The following is a 16,304-nucleotide window of genomic DNA, read 5'->3' on the forward strand; positions in this document are numbered from 1 at the left end:
GTGAATGGAAGGTAAAATCCAAACCTGAAGAATTGTTTGATTAGGGGGCTATGAGACAGTAGTGATTAACTGGAATTCCCTGGCATTTAGGAAATTCCACCATAGACTGCACCCTCTCCGTTCTTCTCTATCTCATCTTGGTTGACAAGGACTAGATCTGGTCCATGTCTCTTCTTCATACACATTATCAGAAAGAATAGCTGATAATATTGGCTCAAAATAAGTACGTATATTTGAAAGTAAACCTACTTAGGTATAGTAGGTATATTTGAAAACATATGTACTTAAAAAGCAAGATAAACTTATATTGTTAATATCAGAACTGAGATATTATTACTGTAGAACCAAGAATTTAAAAGTAAGCATAATAAACTTATGAAAATAAGCTATACAAAAGAAGAACTACAAATAGTTTAAAGAATAAGGTGAAAATAGTATGTATAAAACTATAATTATTGAAGCAAAGTATATAATAGATGAGATAATAGGATAAAGCTGAAGAACTACTTAGTGAGTTAGAAGATCACATTGAAAAATTCTCTCAGAAGGAAGTAGGGAAAGAAAAATAATTAGAAGATATATAATTAAAGTTAAGAGATATAGAGGCTAAAAGAAGTAGCAATGCACAAAAACTGGTGTCCCAGAAGAACATAAATATAAAAATGGGGAGAATGGTTTTTGAAGAAATTACAGAAACAAATGTCTAAGAATTAAAGAATAATGAAAGAAGGCCTCTGATTGGAAGGCTTGCAAAGTAGTAAACAAGACAAAGCCATGCCTAGACAAATTGTGGTGAAATTTATGAATAATAATGACAAAGAGAAAGAACACATTACATAAAATGAAACAAGATGAAACTGACAACAGACTTCTCACTAGCAACACTGGATGCAAGCAATACATGGTATTGGTTCTTGGAAAAGACTAACAACATAGAAAAAAAAAGCTGATGGCTGTGTGCCACTAACATCCAAGAGAACTACCGGGAAATTTCAGGGCTATGTGGCAAATACTCAGCCAATTTATAGTGTGGATATTTTCAGACATATGTTATTTTTCTTACACTTCTTCATGTGAAGGATGCTAGAGGAAAATTTCCTAGAACTGGTCATGTTGTCACTACTTGCCTTATGCTGGAGCACTTCCTGAAACACATTTCACCTCTTTAAGGATCATAATCCCAGCATTCTGGGATCAAAGGAAAAATGCCTTGCAGATATTACACAAATAAATTTAAGACATAGGTAAGAAAAAGAAAGTTAGCATGGGTCTTAATAAGTTAGTAGTAACCACCAGAAAAATATAAATAGAATGCATGACTTGCCAGTTAGCAGAACAAAATCTTACCTAGCCAGTAGGAATCAGGAAAGGGGTTTAAAAAAATAAAGAAGTATTGAAATGTGATGGCAGAGATATGTGCTAAAATAACAGTAACTAAAATAAACATACATAAGCTCACCCATCAGGAGTTAGAGAATTTCAGTTTGAATTAAAAATCAAGCCCTAGAAATGTGGAGCCTATAAGAAACAGATTCATGACAGTTGTTATAAATAAAGGTTAAATGTAAATGGATGAGAAAAAAATTACATCCAAATATTAATCCAATAAAATACAGAATAATTTTAATAATATAAAAGACAAGTACAAAAAGAAATATAAATCAATAAGATATAATGATCATGAAAATATATACACTCAATAATGGAGCCTCAAGATATATAAAGGAACAACCAAAAATGCCGAAAGAAATAGATAATCAGCAACTAACATGGAATTTTTAATACACTACGTTGAGAAACATCAAAGACAAGTAAAATTAAGGAACATTTGAAAATCATAATTGATGTGCAGCAATATATTAAGAAATAATTCATCACAAGAACAAAAAATACATTCTTTTTGAGCACACAATAGAATGATCTTAAAAAATTCCTGAATACTAGTCTAGAAAGAAAGTGTCAAGAAATCTAGGTAAATCAAAGCAGATATATCTATCAAAATGCAAAAATATTTTTAAATAATTACCAAAAAATTTCTTTAAACTTATCCTATTTTACTGGAACCTAAATAGCAAATTATTAAGTAATATTTGAGTTAAAGAGGAAATCTTAAAGAAAAGTACAATGTTCTTGGAACTTAACAACAGTGAAAATATAACTGGCCCACATTTTTGGGGCAGAGAAAAAGTAGAATTTAGATGGAAGTTTTTTATTTTAAATGCATGTGTCAGAAAAAAAAATAAATATTTAAAGCAAATGAGTTCAAACATTTTAAAAAAGCAATAAGCGAACTCAAAGAGGAAAGCGGATGTAATAAAGATAAGGGTAGAAATCAATTAAAGTATAAATAAAGAATAGAGTGGCCAGGCGCGGTGGCTCACGCCTGTAATCCCAGCACTTTGGGGTGAGGAGATGGAGACCATCCTGGCTAAGGAGGTCAGGAGATAGAGACCATCCTGGCTAACACGGTGAAACCCCGTCTCTACTAAACATACAAAGAAAATTAGCCGGGCGTGGTGGTGGGTACCTGTAGTCCTAGCTACTCAAGAGGCTGAGGCAGGAGAATGGCATGAACCTGGGAGCGGAGGTTGCAGTGAGCCGAGATCGCGCCACTGCACTCCAGCCTGGGGGACAGAACAAGACTCCATCTCAAAAAAAAAAAAAAAAAAAGAACAGAAATTAGCCAAAGCAAATGAACTTATTTTGAAATACGTATATATATTTCAAATGTAATATATATTATATTATATATGTGTATATAAAATAGATTATCTATGTATATATAAAGTATAATTATATATGTAGTATATATAAAACAGAAAAATTAGAGGAAGGCTGTCCAAAAAAGAAAAAGGTACAATAACTTAAAACACAGAATAAAAAAGAAGTAACTATAAAGACTATGGTAAATAAATGAGTGAAAAACTAAGTGCTTAGATAAATTTATACGAAAATAGAAATGACAAATTGGTACAAATGTCATAAAATTTTTGAATAGATAATAATTATTAAAATAATGGAAATGGTAATCACAGACCTGACACCCCCCAAAAAAAGAACTAGTCTGGATGGTTTTATAGTTTATCAAACTTCCAATAAACTGTTAATAGTAATAGAAAAAATAAAGTTGAACACTTATATATAATAGATATATATGGAAACATTTATCTTTAAAAAGACTATATATCAAAAGTCTACTGTAAACATTATACTTAACGAGGAAACCTTAGAAACAGTCTCAATAAGATTAGGATGAAGAAAAGAATACCTACCAGAACCACTACTTCTCAGCAGAGTAAACAGACCCTGGCCACTACTACAAAACTTGAAAAAGGCTTAAGCAGTATAAGGTGTAGAAGAGACAAGATAAAAGTATTGGTATTTGCAGATGAAATAATCATCTATGAAGAAAAATCACTAAAATCTAGCACCTTTGCTAAAGTCATCTTTCTGAAGACTTTATCAAAGGTCCTACATACGGTATCAACCAAGGGGGGAAAAAAGTGTTCCTCCATACCATAATAACCAACTAGAAAATACTATATAGGAAATGATTAAACAACAGCCAAAAAGTACATATTATAAAGTGAAAAGATTTATATATTTACTTCAATATTTATGATTTCTGCTCAAAGATGGGCAAAATAAAAAAATAAGAGGCAGATGGCATAATGCAGAAAATATTTCCAATGTCTAAAACCAACAAAAGATTGACATTTAGAACTCACAAAGAACCCATGCAAATAAATATTTAAAAGATAGTCAATGCTATAGAAAATAGAAAAGAGCATAGGAAGAAATGCCCAAACTCATGAGTAATCACATACATACAAATTAAAAATAAAATCACTTTTATATTCAGCAAAATGAAAAAGAAACACAAAGCTAGAAAACAGCAAGTGTTGGCAAGGATGTGAGGTAATGACAACTTACACACATCTGAAGGAAATAGCTACTAGTACAGTAACTTTGGAAAGCATTCTAGAGGTATTTAATGAAAATACATGTAAGTATTTATCCAGATTCTGTATAAATATATCAAAGAACTTCTTACACTGATTTGTAAGGAAACATATACAATGAGTCTATCATGGCCTTGTTTGTAATAGCTGGGTACTGAGTTAAATGTAGCTGTCCAACAACAGGAAAAATAAAGAGTAAAATGGTAATGGTAATGTACACTATTGAATGTCACACAGAGGTCATACGCAACAAACTTGATGTTCAAAAACAATGTGACTAGATCTCAAAAACACAATTCGAGTTTTGTAAAAAGCTAGAAATGGAATAAGAAACTTAAAATGAGTACCCGCGTATTGACCATATTTTACAGGGACAAAAACAACAAAGCAATATTTTGTAAGCATAAACATACATATTTAAAGACACATATTAAACATATAGGCTAAGTATGTAAATAGAGAAACAGGAGTGCTGAAAGTTAGGGGAAAATGAAGTAACAAAATAAGGGGATTCCTGCACAGACCAAAGTTGATAATGTACTCTAAACTAAGAAATACAATTAACCATCTGCATCTGGGATTAAAAAGAAAAAGAATGTGTTACTTCCAAACAAGTGGAATAAAAAAGAAAGAAAACTTAATCCAGTAAAAAGCAGGAAAGTAGAGAAAAAGCCCCAGAAGATTGAAATTACAAAACAATATTAGAAAAATAAATCCAAATTTATCAGTAATCACAATAAGGACAAACAGTTTGTTTTATGTATGTATGTATGTATGTATGTATTTATAGAGAAAGGGTCTTTTTATGTTCCCCAAGCTGGTCTTGACCTCCTGGCCTCAAGCAATACTCAGTCTCCCAAGTTCATTTATGAAAAGACAAAAACATCACATTGGATTAAAAATAATACAGCTAAATGCTTTTTACAAATGACATAACTAAAACTTTAAAACACTGTTTATCAGTTTTCTGCTTACTGTTTTAAAAAACTACTACAAATGTAGCAGCTTAAAACACCACATATGTATTATCTTACAGTTATGTAGGTCAGAAGTCTGACACAAGTCTCACAGGTCTAAAAGCAATGTGTCTGCAATACTACATTCCTTTCTGGAGGTTTTAGAGAAGAGTCTCTTTACTTGCTTTTCCAGCTTCTGGAGACCTCCTTCCTTCATCTTCAAAGCCACGAATGTTGCATCTCTCTACACCTTTCTTTCATATTCACATATCCACCTCACTCTGTCCCTTTCCTCTCTAGCCTCTCTTCCAATCTTAATGACCCTTGGGATTACATTGCACCTAGAAGGACAATTTAGGAAAATCTCCCTATTTTAAGGTCAGTTGATTAGTAACCTTAATTCCATGCACAACCTTAATTCCCTTTGCCATGTAACATAACATTCACAAGGTCCAAGGATTAGGATGGAGATATCTTTGAGGGCTATTATTCTGCCCATCACCCAGTAAAATGAAAGCAAAGACATGGAAAACATACATGTACAATACTAAATATGAATACCAGTTATCAGAATATCAATATCTGAAAACCTGTATGAATATCAGAAAAAAAGTCCTAATGGCAAAAAGCATTATAGGACAATTCTGCAACTGAATGTATCTAATATAACCTCAAAATTTATAAAGCAAACAGCATTTTTTTTTTGAGATGCTGTCTTGCTCTGTTGCCCAGGCTGGAGTGCAGTGGGGCCATCTTGGCTCACTGCAACCTCCGCCTCCCAGGTTCAAGGGATTCTCCTGCCTCAGCCTCCTGAGTAGCTGGGATTACAGGTGCTCGCCACCACACCTGGCTAATTTTTGCATTTTTAGTAGAGATGGGGTTTTGCCATGTTAGTCAGGCTGGTCTCGAACTCCTGACCACAGGTGATCCATCCATCTCAGCCTCCCAATGCTGGGATTATAGGTGTTAAGCCACTGCGCCTGGCAAACAGATTTAAAATAAAAATTGGTGAGTCCATAATCATATGTGGGGTTTTAAACATACCTGTTCCTGTATTTGATAGATGAACCAAATAGAAAATAGCTAGGAAATCCAAATTTGGATTTGAAGAATTCAAGGAATGGGCTTGATCTAAAAGATACATATAGGGAGAAAACCCTATGCTCTATAGTTTAAATATCCCCATTATTTTAAAATACACATAAAATTTTTAAATAAGATGACAACATATTAGATCATAAAACAAATCTAACAGACACCAAAAATTTATATTATAAGGACAACATCTTTTTTTTCTTTCTTTCTTTTTTTTTTTTTTTTTGAGACAAAGTCTCACTCTGTCGCCCAGGCTGGAGTTCAGTGGCGCGATCTTAGCTCACTGCAACCTCCACTTCCTGGGTTCAAGCGATTCTCCTGCCTCAGCCTCTCGAGTAGCTGGGATTACAGGCATGCGCCAGGACACCTGGCTATTTTTAGTAGAGACGGGGTTTCACCATGTTGGCCAGGCTGGTCTCGAACTCCTGACCTCAAGTAATCCGCCTGCCTCGGCCTTCCAAAGTGTCGGGATTACAGATGTGAGCCATCACACCCGGCAAAGGTAACATCTTTTGACCTCAATTTAATTAAATTAGAAATCAATAATTAAAAATCATAAACCCCCCATGTAAAGTTTTAAAGCTGAAACTTGAAGAAAATAGTTTATAATGAAAATCTAAAAATATTTCCTGAGTGATAATGAAAATGCTACATACCAAAACTTGGAAGATGCAACTAAAGTGCTACTTAGAAATACGTACTGTTAAATGCTTATATTATAAAGGAATCTTTATATAAGTAATCATGGCTGAAGCAGGGCTTATGCCTGTAATTCCAACACTTTGGGAGGCTGAGGAGGGCAGATGGCTTGAGCCCAGGAGTTTGAGACTAGCCTGAACAACATGGCAGATCTCTGGCTCTACAAAAGGTATGAAAATTATCCAGGCATGGTGGTGCATGTCTATAGTACCAGCTATTCTGGAGGCTAAGGTGGGAGGATGGAGTGAGTCCAGGAGGTTAAGGCTGCAGCAAGTTGTGATCATGCCATTGCACTCCAGACTAGGTGACAGAGGAAGACCCTGTCTCAAAAAAAAAAAAAAAAAGATAATTATCTGATTGAGAAAAGAAAAAAAGGCATAAGTAAATAATATTTGGCATAGACAAAACTAAAGATATAGCAGAGATTGGGCTGGGCACAGTGGCTCATGCCTTTAATCCCAGCACTTTGGGAGGCTGAGGCGGGCAGATCATGAGGTCAGGAGTTCGAGACCAGCCTGGCCAACATGGTGAAACCCCATCTCTACTAAAAGTACAAAAATTAGCTGAGCATGGTGGTGCGCGCCTGTAATCCCAGCTACTCAGGAGGCTGAGGCAGGAAAATCACTTGAAACCAGAAGGCAGAGGTTGTAGTGAGCTGAGATGGCGCCATTGCACTCCAGCCTGGTTAACAAGAGTGAAACTCTGTCTCTCAAAAAAAAAAAAAAAAAAAAAAAAGATATAGCAGAGATTAACAATTCAAAAGAAAAACCTATGAACAACTCTATGAGAATGAATATCCTGGAAAAACTGGTTGAAGAAAAATAGTAAAATTGAATAGACTTAATCCAATTAAAATAATTGAATCAGTAGTTAAGTATGTACCACACACATTTCCAGGGAGGAGAGTGGGCTCAAAAGGTTTCTGTCTTTTTTTTTTTTTTTTTTAAAGACAGAGTCTCACTCTCGTCCAGGCTGGAGGCAGTGGTGCCATCTCGGCTCACTGCAACCTCTGCCTCCCGGGTTCAAACAATTCTCCTGCCTCAGCCTCCTGAGTAGCTGGGATTACAGGCACATGCCACCAGGCCTGGCTAATTTTTTTTTTGTATTTTTAGTAGAGACAGGGTTTCACCATGTGGGCCAGGCTGGTCTTGAACTCAAGTGATCCACCCGCCTCAGCCTCCCAAAGTGCTGGGATTACAGGCATGAACCACCATACCCAGCCTCAAAAGATTTCTCCAGCAAGGTGTGGTAGCTCACCCTGTAATCCCAGCACTTTGGGAGGCCAAGGTGGGAGGATTGTTTGCGGTTAGGAGTTCAAGACTTGCCTGGGCTGCACAGTGAGACTCCCTATCTCTACAAAAAAAAATTTTTTTTGATTAGCCAGGTATGGTGGTGCACACCTGTAGTCCTAGCTGTCCAACACGGTGAAACCCCATCTCTACTAAAAATACAAAAATTAGCCAGGTATGAAGGTGTACACCTGTAGTCCCAGCTACTCAGGAGGCTGAGGCACAAGAATCACTTGAACCCGGGAGGTGGAGGTTGCAGTGAGCCGAGATCACACCACTGCACTCCAGCCTGGGCAAAAGAGCCAGACCCTGTCTCAAAAATAAAAATAAAAATAATAAAAATAAAAGTTGTATCATTTATAATGTATTCAAAATACAAAGGATCCTGGGAATAACACTAGTAAAAGATGTGTGGCCTCCAAAAATAAAAATGTAAAACATTATTTAAAAATTGTATCATTTATAATAGTATTCAAAATATGAAGGATCCTGGGAATACTAGTAAAAGATGTGTGTGGCTTCCAAAAATAAAAATGTAAAACTTTTTAAAGAAAATTTAAAATTCTTGAATAAGTTGAGACATATAAGACATGTAAGGATTAAAGACTTGATATCAATTCTCCCTGAATTTATCTATAGATTCTGTGCTGTCACAATCAAATCCCAACAGGTATTTTTGTTGGTGGTGGTGGTCACGTTGTCATGTTCAACAAGACTAAATTACACTAAATACTTGGAAATGCAAAGGACCAATAGCCAAGGCACCCTTGAATATGAAGAACAAAGTGAGAGGACTTGCCATTCCAAATATAAAAGTTTATTTAAATAAAGCTGCAGTAATTAATACAGTGTGGTACTGGTGGAGGAATAGAAAAATGAACTAATTAAGAGCCCCTAAAATAAACTAACATACATATGGACAGAGAGCACAGCTATGGGGAAAAGGCAGCATTCCCTTAAATGGGTGCTGGGACAATTAAGTATCTATATAAAAAATAAAATTTGGGTGCCTAATTCATACCATACAAAAGAATCAATTTTAGGCTATTTAGAAATCTGAAAGTGGGAAACAAAATGCAAACACTTAGAAGATAATATTGGACATCTATTCATGACTTTGGGGAAGAATGTTTCAAACAGGACACAAAAGCACAAATCAAGGAAAAGACTGATAAATTTCACTACCTTAAAAGTAAAAACTAGTCATCACAGAACACCATAAAAAGAGTGAAAAGAAAAGCCTCAGTTTGGAAAATGATATTTGTACCATGTATAAACCACAAAGTTCTAGTATTCAAAGCCTATAAATGGTATCTACAAATCAATAATAAAAAGGCACACAACCTAATAAAAAGCGTCAAAACTCTTAAAGAGGAAATCCAAGTGGTGTGGTTAATAAACATATGAAAGTTCTCAAATTCTTTAGTAACAGGAAAATGCATATTTTAACCAACGTGAACTACACACCCGGATTGGCACCTATTAAAATAACAAGGGTTACAGAGCACATGAAACAAAAGCAGCTCTCATGCACTGCTAGTGTAAGTGTAAACTGGCTGAAAACAAAAATAAAAACACAGGAACACAGTCTGGCTTCATCTCATCAAGAAGAAATGCAGATATAATACTGTAATTAAACTTCTAGATGGAGCACCTCTGAAACTGAGTAGATGTCAACAAGATGAAATATATAAGGATATCTGAGCCAGGTGCAGGGGCTCACGCCTATAAACACTGTGGGAGGACAAGGCAGGAGGATCGCTTGAGGCCAGGAGTTCAAAACAAGCCTGGGCAATATAGGAAGACCCTGTCAGAAAGAAAAGAAGGGGAGGGAGGGAGGGAAGAAAGGAAGGAAGGAAGGAAGGAAGGGGAAAAAGAGGGAGAAAGAAAGAGAGAAAAAAGAAAGAGAGAAAAGAAAAAGAGAAAAGAAAGAAAAACGAGAGAAGGATAAGAAAAGAAAAGAAAAGAAAGAAAGGAAGGAAAGAAGGAAGGGAGGGAGGGAGGGAGGGAAGGAGGGAGGGAAAATCCAGGCATAGCAGTGCATGCCTGTAGTCCTAGCTACTTAGGAGTCTGAGTTGGGAGGATTGCTTGAGCCCAAGAGGTCCAGGCTGCAGTGAGCTATGATTGCATTGATGCACTCCAGCCTGGGCAAGAGTGAGACCCAGTCTCAATATATATATATATATATATCACCTCTTTGTAAAGGGGGAAATAATATATTTTCAGGAGCCTTGAATACATCAACGTTTTATTTTCTAAAAGACCTGGAACAAGTAAAGCAGACATTAAAATTTCATAAAGCTGAACGGTGGTTAGGCTAGTCATTGTTATATTATTTTCTCTATGTATTTTATGTTTTTTTAAAAAACTCTACCAATACATAATCAGTTTTACGGACATTTTCTTGACTTGACTGAAATAAGGTTTTTTGACATTGCCTACAGGTTTCCCAACAGCCAGATTTCTTAGTCAAAATGCTTGCCTGTTAAAAAAAAAAAAGTACGTTAAAATAAAACAAATTTAAGTTGGAAACTTTTAAATTGAGTAACTTTAAGTGATTTATGCGTAGAACCTTTTATGTATGGCCAACAGAGGTACCATTGTAGGAACTATGGCTTTCTGCGTTAATGTGAAATGATCATAGAATGAATCACTCCTCACTCAATTTTAATTAAATCAAAAATTACATAAAAAATGCAAAGTTTTAAAATCCACCTTATAAGCAAAATAATTTAATTTTAAAACTATAATAAATCCTAGAACTCATCTATACTATATTGGATCTAAGGAACCTTTTCAGGTATTCACTGAGAATTCCTCTCCAGGGTTAAATAAATGTACTGATGTCACCTATTAACCTCAAACTGAAATTATACTGATTGATCTGAATTTAACTGCATCTCTTTGAACACACTGATCATGAGTTATTAGGGAATTCATCCATTTGCTAAATCTTATCATTTCAATTTAAAGTGCACACTAAGTGAACTTGCTCACATTTCACTAATTTCAATGAACTCTCTGGGATTACTGGACAGGAGAAAGAAGAAATCCTATCAAAGGCTAATTCGTTCCTTAAATTTCACACACAGGTCTTATGAAATAATTGTATATTTTCCTCCAAAGGCCCACATAGAAAAAAATACATAAATCCAGCAGTCTATCAATAAATCCACTGAATTCACTGTAAACTACATAAATACATTGACATCTGTTAAGTTGCCAAATGCAATTTACATCATTTAAAAGTCACCCAGGATCTCAGTTTTAAGAATTAAATATTACTTGTAAAACACGCCATAGTGTTAATGTGTAGGATTCACTGATCTATATGTAAATGCAATATGCTTTCAGTACAAAATTTTGTGTGAATTTGATCCTAATTGCCAGAGATTTGATTGATCTAATTATACATAAATTTGAAAGGAATTTGAAAATTTAGTCTTGAAAATAAAATCCACAAATATACATTGCCACCTCTAAACAGTCACTAAATACAGGAGGAACCATAAAGGAACTTCTAATTTCCCTCTAAAATTAACTTTCCCTGAACTTGCTATTTATATAAACAAATAGAAAAATAAAATTTAATACAAATAGAGAAAAAATGTCTTGCAAAACATCCAAATTTGAACTCAATGAAGTACTAGGACTTCAGTGACATTTGGTTGAAGCCTTTGCACTACCAGTGAACCCCGTAAAAACACATTTTCTCTAGTGCGTATACAAATTGGAGTTTCCCTTCTTCCTGACATTTCAGTTAACACTGCACTTCTTTGACCTCAAAATAGTTTCAGAGTGAAATATCCCTTGGCCTTAGGAGAATATGAGAAAAGCCTGTTCCTAAACATTAAACTTAATTAGAATTCATTGCTCCCTTAGTAAATAAGCAGACTTCTTTTTTAATCAAATGAGCTCTCAGAGAACTCATCATAAAACCTCTTAACGTATTAGTCAATTGGACTTTCATTGACCTCTCAACATTTCTAAATTAGGCTTCCATTCACCCCCCTTTTTTTCCTAGAAAAATCATAAAAAATACCACTATTGTGAATTTCAAGATGGTATTTTTACAAACACAAGAAAGCCTCATAATACTTTAAGGCCAATGGGGTGGCTCACCCTGTAATCCCAGCAGTTTGGGAGGCCTAGGTGGGTGGATCCCTTGAGAACAGGAGTTGGGGAACAGAGCGAGACCATGTCTCAAATTAATAAAAAAAATTTTTTTGGAACAACTAAGCGGTAATAGAAAACCCCAGAATACTCAAAAGGCACACAGTCACAAATCTGTTTAATTAGATTATGCTTCATAAGCCCTGCAAAATCTTAAAAACCTCTATTTTGCTTCCAAATAAAACCTTTATTCATCTCACGTAACAAGATATGAAGGAAAAAATTCAACTGATCTTCAATTGAATATTTGTCAATCTTAAATTGTGACTGACAAGGTCGCTTGAATTTTTTCTCTATATATTTGCATATTCAGTATGCGTGGCTTTATACAAGGGAAAACAGCAATACAATTTGAATAAGTAACGGAATAAAGGAACAGAAGAAGAAATTATACTGAACAGAATGTCAACATGCTTAATTAAAAGTGCTGTTTTTGTCCAAATATACCTGGATTCTCTTCCACGAATTTACATTTAAGTAATCGATACACACCAAGTATTATGCTAGTATCTGGAGAACCTGAAACGTATTTTACTTGACCAAATCTGAACCCTGATTATGTTTAATTAGGAGAGAGAAGTGGCACTGTCAGACAATACCTCATGTTAAAAAAAAAATCAGCTCTAGAAAAAAGATGATTCTGAATTTACTTTAAGTAGGTATTTATTTTTAAATTGCTATTTCAATTTCTTGCTTTGGGTGTCTTTTTAATATGGTCCTTTACATAATCTACCTAGTGAATTGCACCTATTCAGAAATATTTAATCTGCTTTTATCTTCAGTGTTAATAATTCTTACTGTACTATACTATTCTGCACTTCGTATTCACTAAATAAACTTGAATTAACTCCCACTTGTGTTGATTTATACAGTTCAATTGTAGCTATTTGTACTTGCTTCTTTATGGAAGACCATCTATATAAACAAATATATACACACAAATACTTTTGTAAATAAAACCCACCCTACTTCCTAAAATACCTTCTGATTGTGATATTATAGTGTATAGTTTAGGGGAAAATTATCTTGTTTTTATCTTAATAATCCAGTTTCCCTTTGTACATGGTTACATTCACTGGTGAGTTGCCAACTGAGCACTTTTTGTGTACTCAGTCACCTGACCTTACTCTATGCTGAAAATGGAGAAAGAATCAATGCAAAGTAGAAAACTGGGAGAAGTAGAGAGAATCCAAAAGAGAATGAAAAGCTGAGGAAAGAGTAGTTTGCTCTACCTACGCAAACTACTTTCCATAATTATTACTCAGAAAAATAATTTTCTGTACCAGCAGTTCAGCAAGTACACCTTCTTGAAAGTTTTCTGTTAAAACTTTCAATTAACCTGAACCAGCCTCAGGATAATTCTTCCTAGACGCTCCAGCCTGTCTGTTCAAACTACCCAGATTTACTCTTACTTTTTCTCCAACCTGTGCCTATGCAGACAAACGCACCAGTTCTCAACATCTGGTTTTTTACCTTGCTGCTCCATATCACATGAAACACACGTAATACTTCCACTTCAGAAGCCAGAACTAGTATACTTTCAGATGTAACTAGCACAATCAGCCCACGTATAGTTACTAACCTACCCTTGCAAAGTAACCTACAGAAATAAATTAATTGGGTTGTGTAATTTCCTAACTCGTAGTATTTTAATTCCATTCAGAAAACTGCCTCAAATTACACTTTATATATGGAAGGAGGACTCCATTCTCAAATGTATGCATTTTAAAACGATCTTTATGCCACTTGAAGTTTAATCCCTATTCATGCCTTTTTTTCTTAACATGATCAAAACGCTGTGATTCCAGCAAGCGAAAGAGCATTCAGATCAGCTGATGAGTGCACTGCAAAACAGTCGCAGCTATCCCATCCCCAGAATGTGCCAGAAATAGTAAAGAAATGTTCCAGCGGGGCGCGGTGCTCATGCCTGTAATCCCAGCACTTTGGGAAGCCGAGGCGGGCGGATCACAAGGTCAAGAGATCCAGATCATTCTGGCCAACATGGTGAAACCCCGTCTCTACTAAAAATACAAAAATTAGCTGGGCGTGGTGGCGCCCGCCTGTAGGTAATCCCAGCTACTCGGGAGACTGGAACAGGAGAATCACTTGAACCCAGGAGGCGGGGGATGCAGTGAGCCGAGATCGCGCCGCTGCACTCCAGCCTGGAGACAGAGCGAGACTCCATCTCAAAAAAAAAGAATAATTAGAAGAAATGTTCCAGCCTAAAGGGGGGAAAAGTCCTAATAAAATCTTCACAAATCCCTTTCCCTCCTTTTCATCCTCTTTCAGTTCGACTTTGCTTACACAAGAAACAGCTGCCTCCCCTTGCGGAAGTCGGAAGCCAAGCGCATTTCAAAACAGCTTCTGTGGCCGCAATTTTTCTCAGGCTCTTACAGAATAGATTTCAAAACAGTTTTAATTAATTCAATAAAAAGATCACCTAAACTTAGGTTATCAATTGGTCGCTCAGTTAGTGCACTACGCAGAAGGACAAGAAAGTCCGCGGACTCCGCTAAGACCGAGACTACCTGAAGTCGCTGTGGCTAGCACTTCCGGTACCGGCCCTAAAAGCGGTCCTACCAGAAGGAAGAGAAAGTGAGTCCAGTAGACTGCCCAGGATTCCTGGAGTAGCTCCTTATAGAACAGGCTTTCTCTCCTGGATGTATAATTTAGGAGATGGGAATTTTTACAGCCTCCGAAATTACGCGTCGGCTCCAACAGATGTCTAACTGTGCGGACGAGGGTGACAGCCAGTGTTTTTTTTGTTTGTTTGTTTGTTTTTTTGTTTTTTTTTTTTTTTGGGGACAGGGTCTCGCTCTGTCTCCCAGGCTGGAGTGCAGTGGTGCGATGTCGGCTCCCTGCAGCCTCCGCCTCTTGGGTTCAAACGGTTCTCCTGCCTCAACCTCCCGAGTAGCTGGGATTAAAGGCGCCCGCCACCACGGCCCGGCTAATTTTTGTATTTTTAGTAGAGACGGGGTTTCACCCTGTTGGTCAGGCTGGTCTCGAACTCCCGACCTCAGGTGATCCACCCACCTCGGCCTCCCAAAGTGCTGGGATTACAGGCGTGAGCCACCGAGCCCGGCCTCCAGGCTTCTTGACTGCCATTAGTTGCAACAACTCTGAAATGAGAATGAAAACCTTTATGAATTTAATACACGCTAGCACTGTATTTCTTCCTTTAATTTGAAGGTGACTCAAAAAAGCTCTTTTCCTACTAGCGTGGAAAATTCACATTGCAAGGAGCTACTTCCCTCTTCTGGTCCCAAGTACTATTTCCCCCTTTAGGAAGTTAGGAACAAATTTGGTCCTCACTGAAAATCTGGATGGGGGAATGTATATATTAAGACTTCAGTGTCGGCCGGCAGTGGCTCACGCCTATAATCCCAGCACTTTGGGAGTCGGAGGCGGGTGGAACATGAGGTCAGGAGTTCAAGACCAGCCTGGCCAAGATGGTGAAACCCTGCCTCTACTAAAAATACAAAAATTAGCTGGGCGCGGTGGCAGATGCCTGTAATCCCAACTACTTGGGAAACTAAGGCAGGAGAATCGCTTGAGCTCAAGGGGCGGAGGTTGCAGTGAGCTGAGATCACGCCACTGCACTCCAGCCTGGGCGGCAAAGTGAGACTCTGTCTCAAAAAAAAAAAAAAAAAAAAAAAAAGACTTCAGTGTTTAGAGAAATCCACTATATTGTGCATGCTGTTCTCTCTGCATGAATTGCTGTTTCGCTCCTTCTTTGCCTATCTATCCTTGCCATTTATTCAGGGAAGCCTTTTTTGACTGCTCTGACTGGATAAAAATCTATTATAGGCTTTTATAGGTTCTCAGAGCCACCAGATCACTTATTTGTAGTATGTAGCCAAATTTCAGTCTTTCATCCATTTGTGGGATTATTTGATTAAAGTATTTCTTCCCCATCAGATCATGCTTCCTGAGGGTAGGGATAGTGTTTGGTTTTACTTACAGTTTGTATTCCTCAGAGATGATCTCAGTTTCTTGGAGTAGACCCTCAATACAATTTTGTTAAATAAATGGATGTTAGTAAACACTGAAATTTCTACAGGGAGACCAGAGACTATGAGTATAGATTACTGCAAAACCTAAATAGGGTTGAAAATGAGTTTGTAAATAAA

The 16,304-nt window shown here is 36.5% G+C and overlaps 1 long non-coding RNA gene across 1 annotated transcript in view; it reads right to left on the reverse strand.

The window, feature by feature from the left end:
• LOC129397818 (uncharacterized) overlaps nt 1-14,594 on the reverse strand; it is a 31,358-nt gene extending 16,764 nt beyond the window's left edge. Inside the window, exon 1 of the long non-coding RNA XR_008625440.2 lies at nt 14,479-14,594. This is a non-coding gene — a long non-coding RNA (uncharacterized LOC129397818). The remainder of the gene's footprint in view (nt 1-14,478) is intronic.
• Between the last annotated feature and the right edge of the window lie 1,710 nt (nt 14,595-16,304).

This window comes from Pan paniscus, chromosome 4 (genome assembly GCF_029289425.2).
Source record: "Pan paniscus chromosome 4, NHGRI_mPanPan1-v2.0_pri, whole genome shotgun sequence".
Classification (NCBI taxonomy): domain Eukaryota; kingdom Metazoa; phylum Chordata; class Mammalia; order Primates; family Hominidae; genus Pan; species Pan paniscus.